Below are 13,371 nucleotides of genomic sequence, written 5' to 3'. Positions count from 1 at the left end.
TCAAAGATGGGGAAGCTGGTTTCCCTGACAGTGCAGCCTGCCTTGAGGCTGCAATTACAAAATGCACATCAGACCCCAAGGAGTTACTCCCTCCTCAATGGCTTATGGCTGCACTTGGTGCTGTGTGGCCCAATCCAGGTGATCTACCATCCTCTCCTGTTAGATGGCAGACATGCTGAACTTCAACAGGTGCTACGAGAACTAGGCATAAGAAATGCCATCTATAGTCCAGAAAATTATAACCCAGATGAAGAGATTTTCACTACTGGGATGAAAAATACTGTACTTCAAACGGCTCCTACATTCCTCTTTGGGTCTCTAGTGGCCATTCTTTCCCCTCACTTAGGGCAGCCCATAAGAGGTGACACGTGCAGTAGCAGATTTAGGAGAGGCAGAAGCAACCAGAATCCAGAAAGAAATAAGACCTGTTACTCACAAGAAGAATTTACATGGCCCCATGAGGGTTACCAGGACCCAGATGTGGGTTGATTTGATACGGGCAGGAGTAGATGGAAGGAAATTAGACGGGAAGCCAAATAGGATCTAACTGGAGCTATGGCAACAGCTGAAACCAGAGCAGCAGTTCCAGCCATTAAGACCAAAGAGGCAGAGATCAGAGACAGAGCCATTAGTCCAGCCTGTGTGTCTGCAAGACTTTTTGCTGGAGAGGCTGGAAAACAATGTTCGAGCTTCCTGGCACAGGGACTATTGTAGAGGAGTAAGGGCACATAGACTGAGAGGAGAGAATCCTGGAGGGGTGGAGTGTGGATAAAATGAGTTACTGTGACCAGGATTCTCACCTGGCCCTGGTTGACTACCCACTGCACACCTGTGGGCAATTTGACTCTATAAAAAGAGCTCCGCCCAGTGCTCTGGGCACAACATGGTGGCAGTGCTGTAAGGCTGCAGGAGAGCAGAGCAGAGGCTGGAGTGGTGGCAGCACTGACGACAGAGGCCCAGAGTACGGCTGTGTGGGACAACTGTGCAGAGAGGTCCGGGGGATGGCTGTGCAGACAGAGGTGCCCAAGGGCAGAGACTGGCTTGCTGCATGCAGACTCACTCTGAGTCAACAGGATTTTAGTGACTGACCTGCCACCTGGAAATGCCCTAAGAATGTTTTGCTGTCAATTTCTTTGGTCACATTGAATCCATAGTGAACTTGCCAGGGGCTGAAACCCATTGGCAAGACAGTGACATACAATAAAAAATATATATTCAAAGTATAATGTGATATGTTTTAGCTCTACGTTTTTTATTATTCTTTTTCTCTCCCATGTCTTTGGATGTCTTTCCAGTGTACACATAAATCATAGCCTTCACTAGAATATTGTTTCCAAAAGGGACCATGTCTGCATCACCACTTTATCCTCAAGGCCTAAAATAATGTCTGGAACACAAAGTGCTCAGTTATATTTGATGGATATAAATGAATAAGGAGGTAGTACAATCTAGCCAAAAATATACAGGTGTGGGTCTGGAATCAATCTCTGTTAAGCCACTAACTGTTGTGACCCTGAAAAATAGCCTTTCTGAGTGCAGTTTTTCTCACCTGTGTACCCAGCTGGATAAGTGCATCCATCTTGTGAGATCTGACCTTAGATATGAGCATAGGACAGGAGGTATCTGGCTTTGTAAGGATTTATGTGAAAAGGTGGGAGCATTGTAGCTGATGCAGTTATCAGTCAGGATGCTGCTGCAGGGAAGGCTAAAAAGAAGGCAGGTACACTAAACAGTCTAAGTCTATAGCCAGGTAGCCTGTGAGTTCCACTGATCAGAATGTGTCTCCTGAGTTGTGTTTTTAAAAAAATTTTATTAAGGTATCATTGATATACAATCTTATGCTCAGGTTTTATATGAGCAACACTGTGTTCTATACTTAGCATGAATTTTAAGAATGAAGTGGAAACTGGAGCACAGTTGGGGAAGGGCTCCAAGCACCTTGAGGGGTCTGGAAACTCTCAAATGTCCTCAGTGGGATAGTTTTAGATCTGGGGATGATGGATGGTTTCTGGGAGAAACTAAGTGAAGATGTGATTGCTGTTGGCTAGTATTTGAACTTTCCTCTCAATAGGGAGGGCACCTGTTCTTTGTTCTAGAGGAAATGCTTATCTACTAGCTGGTGTCATACACAGGAACATACGTTCTGACTTAATAAAGGGAAAAACTCTCTCACAGGTGGGATGCCTGGCAAAATAGGGCCTTACCTGTTCCCTGAAAACCTGCGGGGGCTAAATGACCACTTGCCAGGGAAATTGGAGAAGGGATTCTAGCAGGGAAGGGAAATTGGGCCAAGTGACCTTCACAACTGTTTGGAACCCCAGGTTTCTGTGATTCAGTGACGCACAAACGGAAAACTGAATAATACCAGATGGTAACGGCTGAAGGCTGATTACCACTTAGCCTGGGTAGTTTTCCTAGGGGAAGATAAACGTAATTAGATAAAGATTGACTCAGCTGGAGACTGGGATTTGTAAATAACCAGGGAGGCATCCATATTGACAAAGAAACAGATCATCAGGGCTTTAGAGTGGCTGTTCATAATAAGCAGCCCCTTTGAAGTACAGATTTGAAGTATATTGGACAGGAATAACCTGACTCTAAATCTCTACACTTTTACCAGTTCTCCTTCTGCCAAAATTCTACCATTAGAGATTTTGTTTTGAATCTTACAGAGTTTTGATTTGTCAGTGGTTACCTATCAAAGTGAGTTAAACCAGTGCTTAAGTATTTTTTAATTGGTGGAATGGAATGAAAATTATTTTTCAAATAAAATTTGATATGGGATGATAGCGTCTAAAATAATGCAGAGTTCTGGATGAAATGGGTGCCAGAAAGCTCTCCCTGCTGAGGCTGTCTTAATTTTTGCTGCACTTGCTTCCCCAGAGAACCTCCCAAAGGCCCTCTGCCAAAGTTCTGCATTTCCAGGGTGAAGTTTAGAAAATAATCCACAAAATTACTATCAGCAATCAGTTAAGGAAGGGTTATACAGAGGGTCTAACCTGAGGGGAGAGGTTGGGGGCTGGGAGGATGGGGGAGAGGAAAAGAGTCAAATGCAAATTTTTCCTTTTAACCCCTTTTGGTGAGCCTGAGGCTCTAGGCTTCCTACTACTAGGAATGAGAGTTTTCTTCAAAGTCTGCACCCCTCCTGGAACTGTCTAAACTCATTCCAGGTTAATCATATCCAGCCACTAGGAGATGCTTCAGGGCAAAGCATAGAATATTCATGTATCATATCCCAGCAGGAAAGAAATGACACATGAAAATTAGGATAATTTGAGGAAGATTATTAAAGGGAACATATACGAAGGTGTGAGTGTAGGAAAACCATAAGCACTGTCCTTGAGTTAGGGGCAGCAGAGCTGTTCTGCTTGAAGCCTGAAGAAATGAAGACAGGGAGAGATTTTGGAACCCCAAAGGAGAGGAGGGTCTTGTCAAGCCTGCTCCCTAGAAAGAAGTAGTTAGCGTTAGTGAGAAATACAGCCAGAAAGGTGATTTTGCAAAGAGGAAGCCAGAGTACAGAATACACGTACTCTTCTCCTTCCCTCTAGTTTCTTATTGAGGTGTCCAATAGCCACCTCCAACAGGAAGCTGGAGGGCAAGAGGCGGCCTATTGCTGTGGTCTGTATAGGTGAGCTTGGGCAGGAAGGAGGATAGAGAAGGGTGGAGAGTAAACATATGGTGGCAAATGGAAGCTGTCAAACAATAAAAACCTTTGATGAATAAATCTGCCAGTCAATAAGCATGTTGTGAATGCTGGCTAATGCCAAATAATGCCCTACATACAGAGTAAAGGAGGAAACAATTCTTCATTAAAAAAAAAAAAACTTTTAGCAGTTATTCAGATTAGAGAACTGCTGAGCCTTGGGGTGCTGGACAGTGGAATCCAGCTTCAATGTTCTCTCTCTTCATTGCATCAAGGGAGTCTAGGAACCACTGATTCCACAGGGTTTGTAGTCACTACTTTACATGTTAAGTCTCAAATGCCAGAAGTATTACACAGCTGAGTGCTTCTGCTTCCACTGTATCCCATCCAAATTTACCACAGATGAGTCTTTGTAACTGCAGTGCTGTAGCATTCCAGGGACTAGAAACAGTTTAAGTCATATGTATATTTTTATACATATATTTCATTATACTATATATTATACAGATATTAATATTTACTTCCTTGGTTTTTGGTATGATGAGTGGTTTTTTTTACTGAAACCTAGATATTCTGGGTATTATAAGACTCTTAATTTATTTAAATTAAGTCTTATTTAAACTTTTCCATTTTAATTGACTTTGTGATAATATCTCTCTGTTAGGGAAAGAGAGGGTGCCCCTTGCCTTGTTACTCCAGGTGGGGACAGAAATCTGATTGCCCTTTTGGTTTCCATTGACATCATGTCGCATTACTGTGAACGAGGGTGAGAGTCCTGGTCTCCCAGTCGCTACTGCTCAGACCCTAGCGTCATGTTATTTCTTTGATCCCAAGGTTTCTAGTCTGCTTTCCTTTCTCTACCTATCAAAGCCATCTTTTGCATTTAATGAGAAGGACAGGGAAAAGTATGTTTACTCCATCTTTCTAAAAGAGGAAGTCTTTTTAACTTGATTTGTATTATGTTTCTTTTTCATTCATTATATATTTTTTGATCAATCATGCCAGGAGTTTGCCTATTTTATTAGTTTTTCTAATGAATCACGTCTAGGTTTATTGAGCTCTTCTCATTTCTTCTTTTCTGTATCATTAATTTCTAGTTTTATCTTTATTATAATCTACCTTTTATTTTCTTTGAGTTTAGGTATAAACTTAAGAAGTTAGAAAAAAATAATTGATTACTTTTCATTCTGTTTTTTATTTTCTGGAATAAGCAAATAAGGCTATGCATTTCTCTCGATGCAATACTTTTGTTGCATCTCATAAGTATTAGAATGTAACATAAATTGGTGTTGGTGATGGCTGTAGGAATTCAAGAATTTCATGGACGTTATATTGGATGTCTTGTCCCTCTAGATGTTCTCTCCTCCTTTCTGTACCCAGTTGACCCGTATGGATTATATCGGGGGCTCCCGTGCCCTCTAACTTCTGGTTGGATATGGGCCAAAGGGAAGCCTAGGCAGGAAATTGGAGCAAGGGTCAAAGGGGTTCCCTAGGCTCTCCTTGAAGGGTGTTTCAGGCTGGGTGCATCCCTCTAATGAAGATTAAAGCTACTATGAGGTAGTCTTCTCCACGTGATGAGCTCCCTATCTCCCTCCAGTTCTCCCCAATGTCCGCTGCTGGCTTCTGCTAACAGGTCCTCGTCTCTTGCCCCTTCAAACTTAGGCTCCTGATGTTAGTAGCTAGCCCCGGGGTATTGCTTTGATCCCTTGGGACTTCCCTAAGCCTCACCTATATTTTTATAAATAGTTCCTTTATTAAACTCTTTTCAAATGACTTCTTTTGAATGTGCCATCTGCTTCCTTCCTACTTGTAGCTCATCATCTTAAGTGAATCACTAAAATATGGGCTTAAACTATGTTTCCTGCAACTAGAAATAGATGATGATAGCATCTTACTAAAAGGTAGGTTTCTGGATTTCAAACTGAACAATTTCCTCCTTCCAGTAATGAAAGGAAATGCACTTTTTGACTTACTGGAGACATATTCAGTGGTGATGTAGGACTTTCAGGCTGTAAAAACTGCCTTAGAATTGGAAGCTTGGCCACAATATTATGATAGTGTACATACATATTTAAATTTTAAAATACAGAAAAGAACAAAGAATAATAGTGTACATATTTTAACTGGAGCTGGGCTTCTTGACAATAGAGAAGGTGAAAAAAAAAATCTATGAACATTTCAGTGCATGTGAACTCTTTCTAGTGTGTTCCAAGTTGTGCAGCAGGGAAACTTTTGGAGGAGCAAGGGATATAAAAATAAGTGAGGAAATGAAGTACATTTTTTAAGATAAATAAATTAGTTTTTTATTTGTTTAATAAATGATCTTCCATTTGGTATTACTTTCTGAGAGTTTTTTGCTAATCCTCATTCCAAATAGCCAGAAGCAGAATTTTGTACTTTTCCAAAGCTCATTTCATTTGTTCATGCCACTATTTGTTTTGTTAGTGTTGATAAACATTCCCTTTTGAACACTGAGTTGGGAAACTGCTGTTTTATAATGACCTAATCAATGACTTTCAAGAGGTCAGTTAAAAAAAATTTTGATGCCTTCTCCCTCTAGGCTCTATATGAATTGGGAGATAGAATATGCCCCCTTGGAGAAATCTCATTCTATTCAGTTGTGAGCTGCTGGCCTATGGAAGAGTGAATTAATAATCTCACTTTCCAAAGTTCTATTTATTAAGACCAAATTCCATAGATCTAAGGAAGATATGAAGATAAATGGGGAAAGAGAATTATGATAGATCAATGTGCTTGTTGAATTTATCCAACATAATTTGGTTATTTTTTTTTTTTTACCTTTAGAAGGAAAACTCACACACATTACTCTGCTGTTCCTTGGCAAATTGGACCTCGATTATTATAATGTGAAAAATAGATTTTGTGTGTTAAAAGGTTGTTAAATTTCAACTTTGGCCCTAAAATGATAGAAATCAGATACTAAAATTAGATATTTAAAAATTCATTTTTTCAAAGTAAATGTCTAAGAACTAGTGAGGCAACCTACATTAAAAACATAAAAATGTTGACAGCATAGAGTAAGGGTTAGCAAACCTTTTCTGTAAAGAGCCAGATAGTAAATATTTTAGATTTGCTGGCTATGGTCTATGTTGTAAATACTCAGCTCTGTTGTTGCAATGCAAAAGCAGACAAAGCCAGTGCTTAAACAAATGAGTGCGGCTGTGTTCTAATAAAACTTTATTTAAAAGACAGGCATCTGGGTTTGGCCTACATGTTGTAGTTTGCCCACCGCTGGCATTGAGGAAGGAAGGGTTTATGAAGAGGTTCTTTGGCAAAAGTTCTCCCAGTCACCGCAAGAATCTCATCTTAATCCAACAGAGAGGGGGTCCTCAAGAGGACTAATCAATTGCACTCCTTATCAATGGCAGAACAAATATCCATGAATGTTTCCTGTGCACCCAAGGTAGATCACAGGGGAGAGAGCACTTGCCTACACTGGTTTAATTTAATTTAAGTTCAAAAGAATCACCTCAGAGAGCAAGAGGACTCCAGCAGACAGTTCTATGTAGAGTAGATAAAAATCTGGGGCAGAGTGGGAAGTGGTCCCAAAGAAAAATGTGACTAGACATTGTCATCTCCGAACTGAGATTATATTTGACCAGAGGATTTCTTTTTTAAACCAAGAGTGAATGAACCGATAAGTTTTGGAGCTGAAATTTTATGCAGGAGCAAAGGAAAAACTTCCACTAGTGAAAAAACTTGAATGGGATTGTGAAAACAGAAATAAATTGCATTTTTTTTTGTTTTCTTTTACTAATGTTTTATAATAGAAAATTTCAAAAGCATGGTCCAAAGAAGAGAGAAGAGTATAATGACCTCCCTTGTATTCATCTTGCAGCAATTAACTCAGGTCTGAATTTGTTGCAGCCACATTGCCTATTGACTTCCCTTTCATCATTCCCTTATCCCAAACATGGACTTAGTTTGAAGCATAGCCAACATCTGTATTTCCTTTAAATTGGAAGTAAGAGCCAGAGACTTGATCAGCCTCCGGTTCAGTTATTTGACAAGACTATGTCATGGGTGGTGTATATACCCTGATAGTACTTCCAGGCCTACAATGTCTGGCTCTCTCTCCGAAATGTTAATGTTGATCAGGATTTGGAATAGTCTGATTCATCTGTTATAAAGTTCTTTATCATTTTCTCATAAGTTTTACAAACCATTGGTTTTTTTCCCATATCCATAACTTTTTAGGGAAAATTGCATTTTGATTGTATCTCACTGGTTATGCTTGTGCCGCACATAGGTTTTATATATATGTACATATATATACTTGCTAGTTTGTTGGGATCCCCTGGGTGGGGAACTCATTAGCCTTTTCACAAGAGTCCTTTTCATTCATTAGTTTTGGAGTTTGGGTGTATTTATATTAGTTTGGAGTGATGTCTATAAGCTTATTAGCTGTAGAGATAAATTTTACTTTTGCTCAACTGCTTCGTCCTGCATGAAAAGGCAATCTAATTCTCTGTCCAACTTTGGTAAGAACAACTAACTTCTAGGGTATGGCCTTCAAAGAATTGGTTGGTCCTCTGCTTTGAAAGGTCCTTGAGTGCCAAGTACATGGTACATTTCTGGTCTGTCTGGTAAGAATAAAGTTGCTCCTCAGTCTGAGAAGCTGTCACTTTTTTTTAGGTGAAATGTTTCATAGATTAATGTCTCAGAACCATAGCTTTCACACTTGAAAAGTAGATGATTTTCCTTAATCCTTGCCTTCATTGGGTAATTGGGTAAAATGATAGACTTCTGGTTGGCTGAATTATTACATTCACTTTTACGCATTCCATTCGTAGTTCCTTCTTATCTTTTCTTTGATGATGTTATCCAAACCAGCAAAGATATTTGATACTTTCCACATCTCTCACTCTTTCCTATTTTACCACAGTCTGTATAGGACTCATAACATACTTAAAAAGAAATGTAAATATTGTGTGTATAGGACTGAAAAGCCAGGGGCTGTATCTACAAATTTGCCTATTTAAAAGTATAGGCATTTAGCCTAAAAAATTTAAGTGGTACTGAGATCACACTCCTGGAAGGAAAAGATTAAGCTCTTAAATAATCTCAGTGTCCTAACATAAGCAAGTGGGCCTGCAGTGGATAATGGCAGTAAAAAGACACCTTTTCTATGCTTCTGTCATTTCTAAGTTGACCCAAGAAAGCAGGTGTGACAGGTATTGTGATTTTTTTCATTGATTCCGTATTCTATCTAGAACTAATTATTTTCAGCTTATGCCTTTAAATGAAACAGAAGTTCTTGGATATTTTCCTCCCTCCATACATTTCCACTTGGCCACAAGGAATTAATGTCAGGTGTCTTTCCAAAGCATTCATCAATTTTTCTTTGGTGAGCGAATTTGTTTATATTTTTACCTTTCCCAAGAAAGAAATATGCAATTAGTCACTTTGTCTGATATATATGTTTATATTGCCCCTTCCAGTGACTGAGCATTCTTGCCCTTTTGTTCAGAATCTTGATCTAGTTGTTGGTTTTCTGACCAGAATAAGAGGGAAATGAGGAAGTCAATGTTAGTCCTGTTTGTTTCAAGAGTTCTTGAAGATGATCTTTCAGTTTTTCTAATTGGTTTCATTATCTTGGAGTTAGGTTTAATATAGTAGAGAATGATGTTGGCCAAGGTGAAATTTTGCTTTTTTTGGGGAGCTGGGTTCTGACAGTGTATGGTTCAAAGAGAAAAGTATGATTGTTTACTACATCTTCCATGGTGATTCTTGACTTTTGATAAGATATTCCAGGAGTCCAGAAAATGTGTCTGCTTTGAAAACTTCTAGGCTTCTTCACTACGGCTCTACTTGAAATGGCAAACCAAGCTTTGATCCAAGACCTTTGTTTTGTGATTCCTCTGAGACCAAACATATCTGCATACTTCTTAAAATATATAGCCACTTTCTCTGAGTTTTGGCCTGCCTGTTAATTTTGTTTATTGTCGTTCCTGGGCCTTAGAAGAACAAAATAACCATGAAAAAAAGTCAAAGGACTTTTTCAAAGAAAACTGCAAATTAGTTAAAGAATAAAGTTATTGAGGGCCAATTTAAATTCATTGCTTGGATCTCTAGGAATAGCACTACTTTGTGATGTAAACTGATCATGTCTATTTCAGACAATTCATTTTTATTGTCAAAAAAAGGAATGATCTGGAAAATCTCGGTTGTGAAGAGTCCAACTTCCATCTCTCCTTGATAACTAGCAATATTGTAAGTATCATATACTACCTTTCTGACTTCTGGTAAAACATTTCCTTCACTTCATACTCTCTATCTTCATTTTGCTGTCAAGATTCTTTGAGTGTACTTGAGGCATGCGCTGTAAAGTCCAAAAGATCAGTTAGATCATCAACTGAAATGTCCCTGTTTTTTATCCTCTATCCACCATCTTATATTATCTTTTCTCAGATACATAGAGGAATTGTCAGGTTCTATGTTTTTTTGCTTGATTTGCCCCACTGAGCACTGCTAAAGTCCTTTTCTTTAACGTAGAAATGTCTTGCCTAGGCTTAGCAAATGAATGCATTTGGGTTGAATTGATGAATACTTTCAAACAATACTTCTTTTACTGCCACACTCCCTTAATCTTCATGTAATGCCTCAATGAATGGGGAGAAGCAAGTTTCTGTTTTACCTTCATCTTAGTTGTGCTGTCTTATGAGCAGCAGTGCTTGCGTATCTTGGAAAATGTGGTTTTCTTTATGCCGGTATTATAGAACAAATTTTCTGTTAACATATCCAGCATAGTTTGATTTTTATTCAAGTGATAGTTTATCTTCAATTCTTGCAGTGAGCAAAAGGCACTCAGAAGGTGGTAATATGCACTCCATGGTAGTTGCCACATTTCCACCAACTCTATTTTTATCAGAATTGTAGTGTAGGTGCCCGTTTTGTCCTTTTCCATTCCCAGAAAGCCTTCTTGTTTGTGATTTCTAAGAACTTTTCACACTGTGATAGTGAATGGTGGTACCAGACACACATGAATTAACAAGAGCCAGAAAAGAGCTTTGCTTCCTTGGTGGAAATATTTTGTCCTTTCAGGATACGACCACATTTTCTATGTGCTTTTCATTAAAATTGGTTTTTATGATTATGAAGAAATAAAAATCTTTGGAGTTTTTGTGTTACTCTTCAAGTTCTTTCAATTTAAGCTCAAAAGCTCTCTATTCTTTGGGAGATAGCTGTATTATGGCAATACTGTTTGGGATCTTTGCACTTTTTTCAGGATTCTGTAATTTCATACAATTTAGGATGATGACTAGAGGTTTTTCATATCAAATGTACTTATTAGCTACTGTTATTTGAATAGAGGCCTGCAGAAGACAGATATTACCTTGTTCTTCAAAATGGTCACAGGTAAGTATTTGCTTGTTCAAAATGGTCACAGGTAAGTATTTATACTAGTTATAATATAGCTTATTAAAGCTTATTAAACTAGTCACTTGTTCTCCAATTTTAGAAAAATCTACTGTCTGTTTTTTTAGCATGACACTTGAATTCTTCCTTAGTTCCAGAGAATATACACAGCCAAAGTAATCTCACCACAGCCTGGGTAATGATGCTGATGAATAATTTTGACTTGTGCTGGTTTAGAAGAATTTTTGCTTCAAGTCTGTCATATTGATCTCTTTTGACAAAAGGTGAGGAATAGTTTTCAGAAGAAAATATTGAAGTTCCACCATGACACTTGACTATTTCATCTGAAGTCTTCCCCTTGTGATACCTTGAATTCAAGCAGTTTATTTTTTTCCATCTCTAAGATTGTACTCTCACATTCATTTCCACAGAGAATTTCCAGTGCCACCATGGTATCATCTTCCTTTTGACGGTAGATGATCCAATACGTGGCAAAAACCTCTGTAAAAATTGAGTCACAGAGTTTAGTTTAAGAGCAGGGCCATTTATCTCTTCAAAACTTAAAGCCCAAATACATTGGCTTGATATTCATCTTGCTGTTTGTTCATTTTGTGTAAGTGTACACAAATACACAGTTTATTTTCCATTCCCTTGAGAACTAGGTAGAAAGCCCAAAAGCTCTCAGTGAGGGGATCTCTTGGGTCATGCATGGAGAAGAGTAATAGGAATACCACCAAAAATGTCCCTCTTGTCACAAAATCTTAATGTGTAAGAAATAACTCAGTTTCCTGACTTTAGACATTTTTTCTCTTTGCCAGGAACATGGACCTAAGGGTTCATGTTTTTCACTGTCAAGGTCTAACCTGCCATTACCGAAAATCCAGCTGAGTTGTTGATAAAGATCCAGACTAGAAATCTCATTTGGTGTGGTGTTCCCTTCCAGAAATGACTTGGAAAGTGAAGATTTGCTACTTGGCTTTCTTTGTAAGCTTTGACTATCCCCCTTGCTCACAGATTCATGATCAAACTCTTAACACTGCAAACCATTTAACTTCCTTTAGTAAGTTTGGGTGTTTCATGTGATTTGGATGGCATTTATTTGTTAAAAAAGACTATCAGTCATAGTATGAATTATCTAACAAATCCTATTTTCCTGTCAACAATTTAAAAAGCTGTGGTTCCTCTGTGTATTTGCTTTTTACTTTGTATTTTTCTTCTTTCTCCTTTCTAGACTTGCCAGTTGTTTTTAAATCTAATTTATATGCTCAATCTGCATTATTTTTCATGATGTCTTTTAGAGCTGGCCCCAACTCACACAAAGACTGAGAATTTTGGACTTTGTTCCCATGTTCTATTGTTGTAACTTTGCATTTTAACCTGGGAACAATCATGTTCACATTCAAAGCATTTTGGAATGACATCTACTTGAATAGCAAAACTATCAGGTAGAGTGCTTTTTGGCAGTAAAACATGGCTCTCAAATGAACTTCTTGGATCTGATGGTCTTCAAAGTACTGGTGGATCATGAGACTGAAGTAGTCAGTGAGGACTTTGATGGTGACATTGGTGGCTTTCATGCCAACAATTTTTCCATTGGTTCCAAAATTAATGCATCAATTTTCAAATAAGCTGAAGCAAATCTGAAAACTTTATTGCTAAATTTCATCTTAACATCTTCTGTGGCTGTTTCTGTATTCACGAAGGCTTTGAACTTATTTTGGATCAGTGAGACTGAGTGGTCCAGTTTTGGGCTGTAGACAAATTTCAATTTGTAATGATGTGGATCATTGAATTCATCAAAAAGGTATGATACACAGGGGCGTTCTGTGGATGTCTGCTTTTCCTTGTGTCATCTATTTCATCTTCCATGACGTATTTTTTAGTGACTTAGAATCTTCAGTAAATGTACTCATTGTAGAGGTATCATCCATATCTGCCTTCTCTTTATCTTATTGTTTTTGCTTTGCAGTTCTCCACTTCCCTTTTTCATCAGAGTTCATGTTTTTAACTACCTTTTTCCTCCTACAAGTCTGAATGGGATCTTCAGAGGATGTTTTCTTCAATTCTTTGAGTAGGTGTTCTGTTTGGATAGCTAGTTCGTGTGTTAATGCTCATACCAACAAGGTGATTTTTAGTTAACCATTTCAGGATTGCTCCACTCACATCTTGTGCAGTTAAGATTTCCCTGTGTTTTTGGTCAGTTTCATGACTTTCTAACCATTGATTTATATCCTCTTTTGTCCAGTCATTTTCATTTTCTGTCAGGTTCAGTTGCACTGCCATTCTGAAGCCTGTATATAGAAAAAGAAAAAAAATTGCTTAGTATTTCTGTAAGTGAATTTTTTAAA

The 13,371-nt window shown here is 38.3% G+C and overlaps 1 pseudogene; it reads right to left on the bottom strand.

Annotated features, from left to right (window-relative positions):
* Positions 1 to 5,228: 5,228 nt before the first annotated feature.
* On the bottom strand, positions 5,229 to 11,893 carry LOC140850252 (sterile alpha motif domain-containing protein 9-like; annotated as a pseudogene).
* Between the last annotated feature and the right edge of the window lie 1,478 nt (positions 11,894 to 13,371).

This window comes from Manis javanica, chromosome 6 (assembly GCF_040802235.1).
Source record: "Manis javanica isolate MJ-LG chromosome 6, MJ_LKY, whole genome shotgun sequence".
Classification (NCBI taxonomy): domain Eukaryota; kingdom Metazoa; phylum Chordata; class Mammalia; order Pholidota; family Manidae; genus Manis; species Manis javanica.
This window is presented reverse-complemented; position numbering and strand designations above follow the sequence as displayed.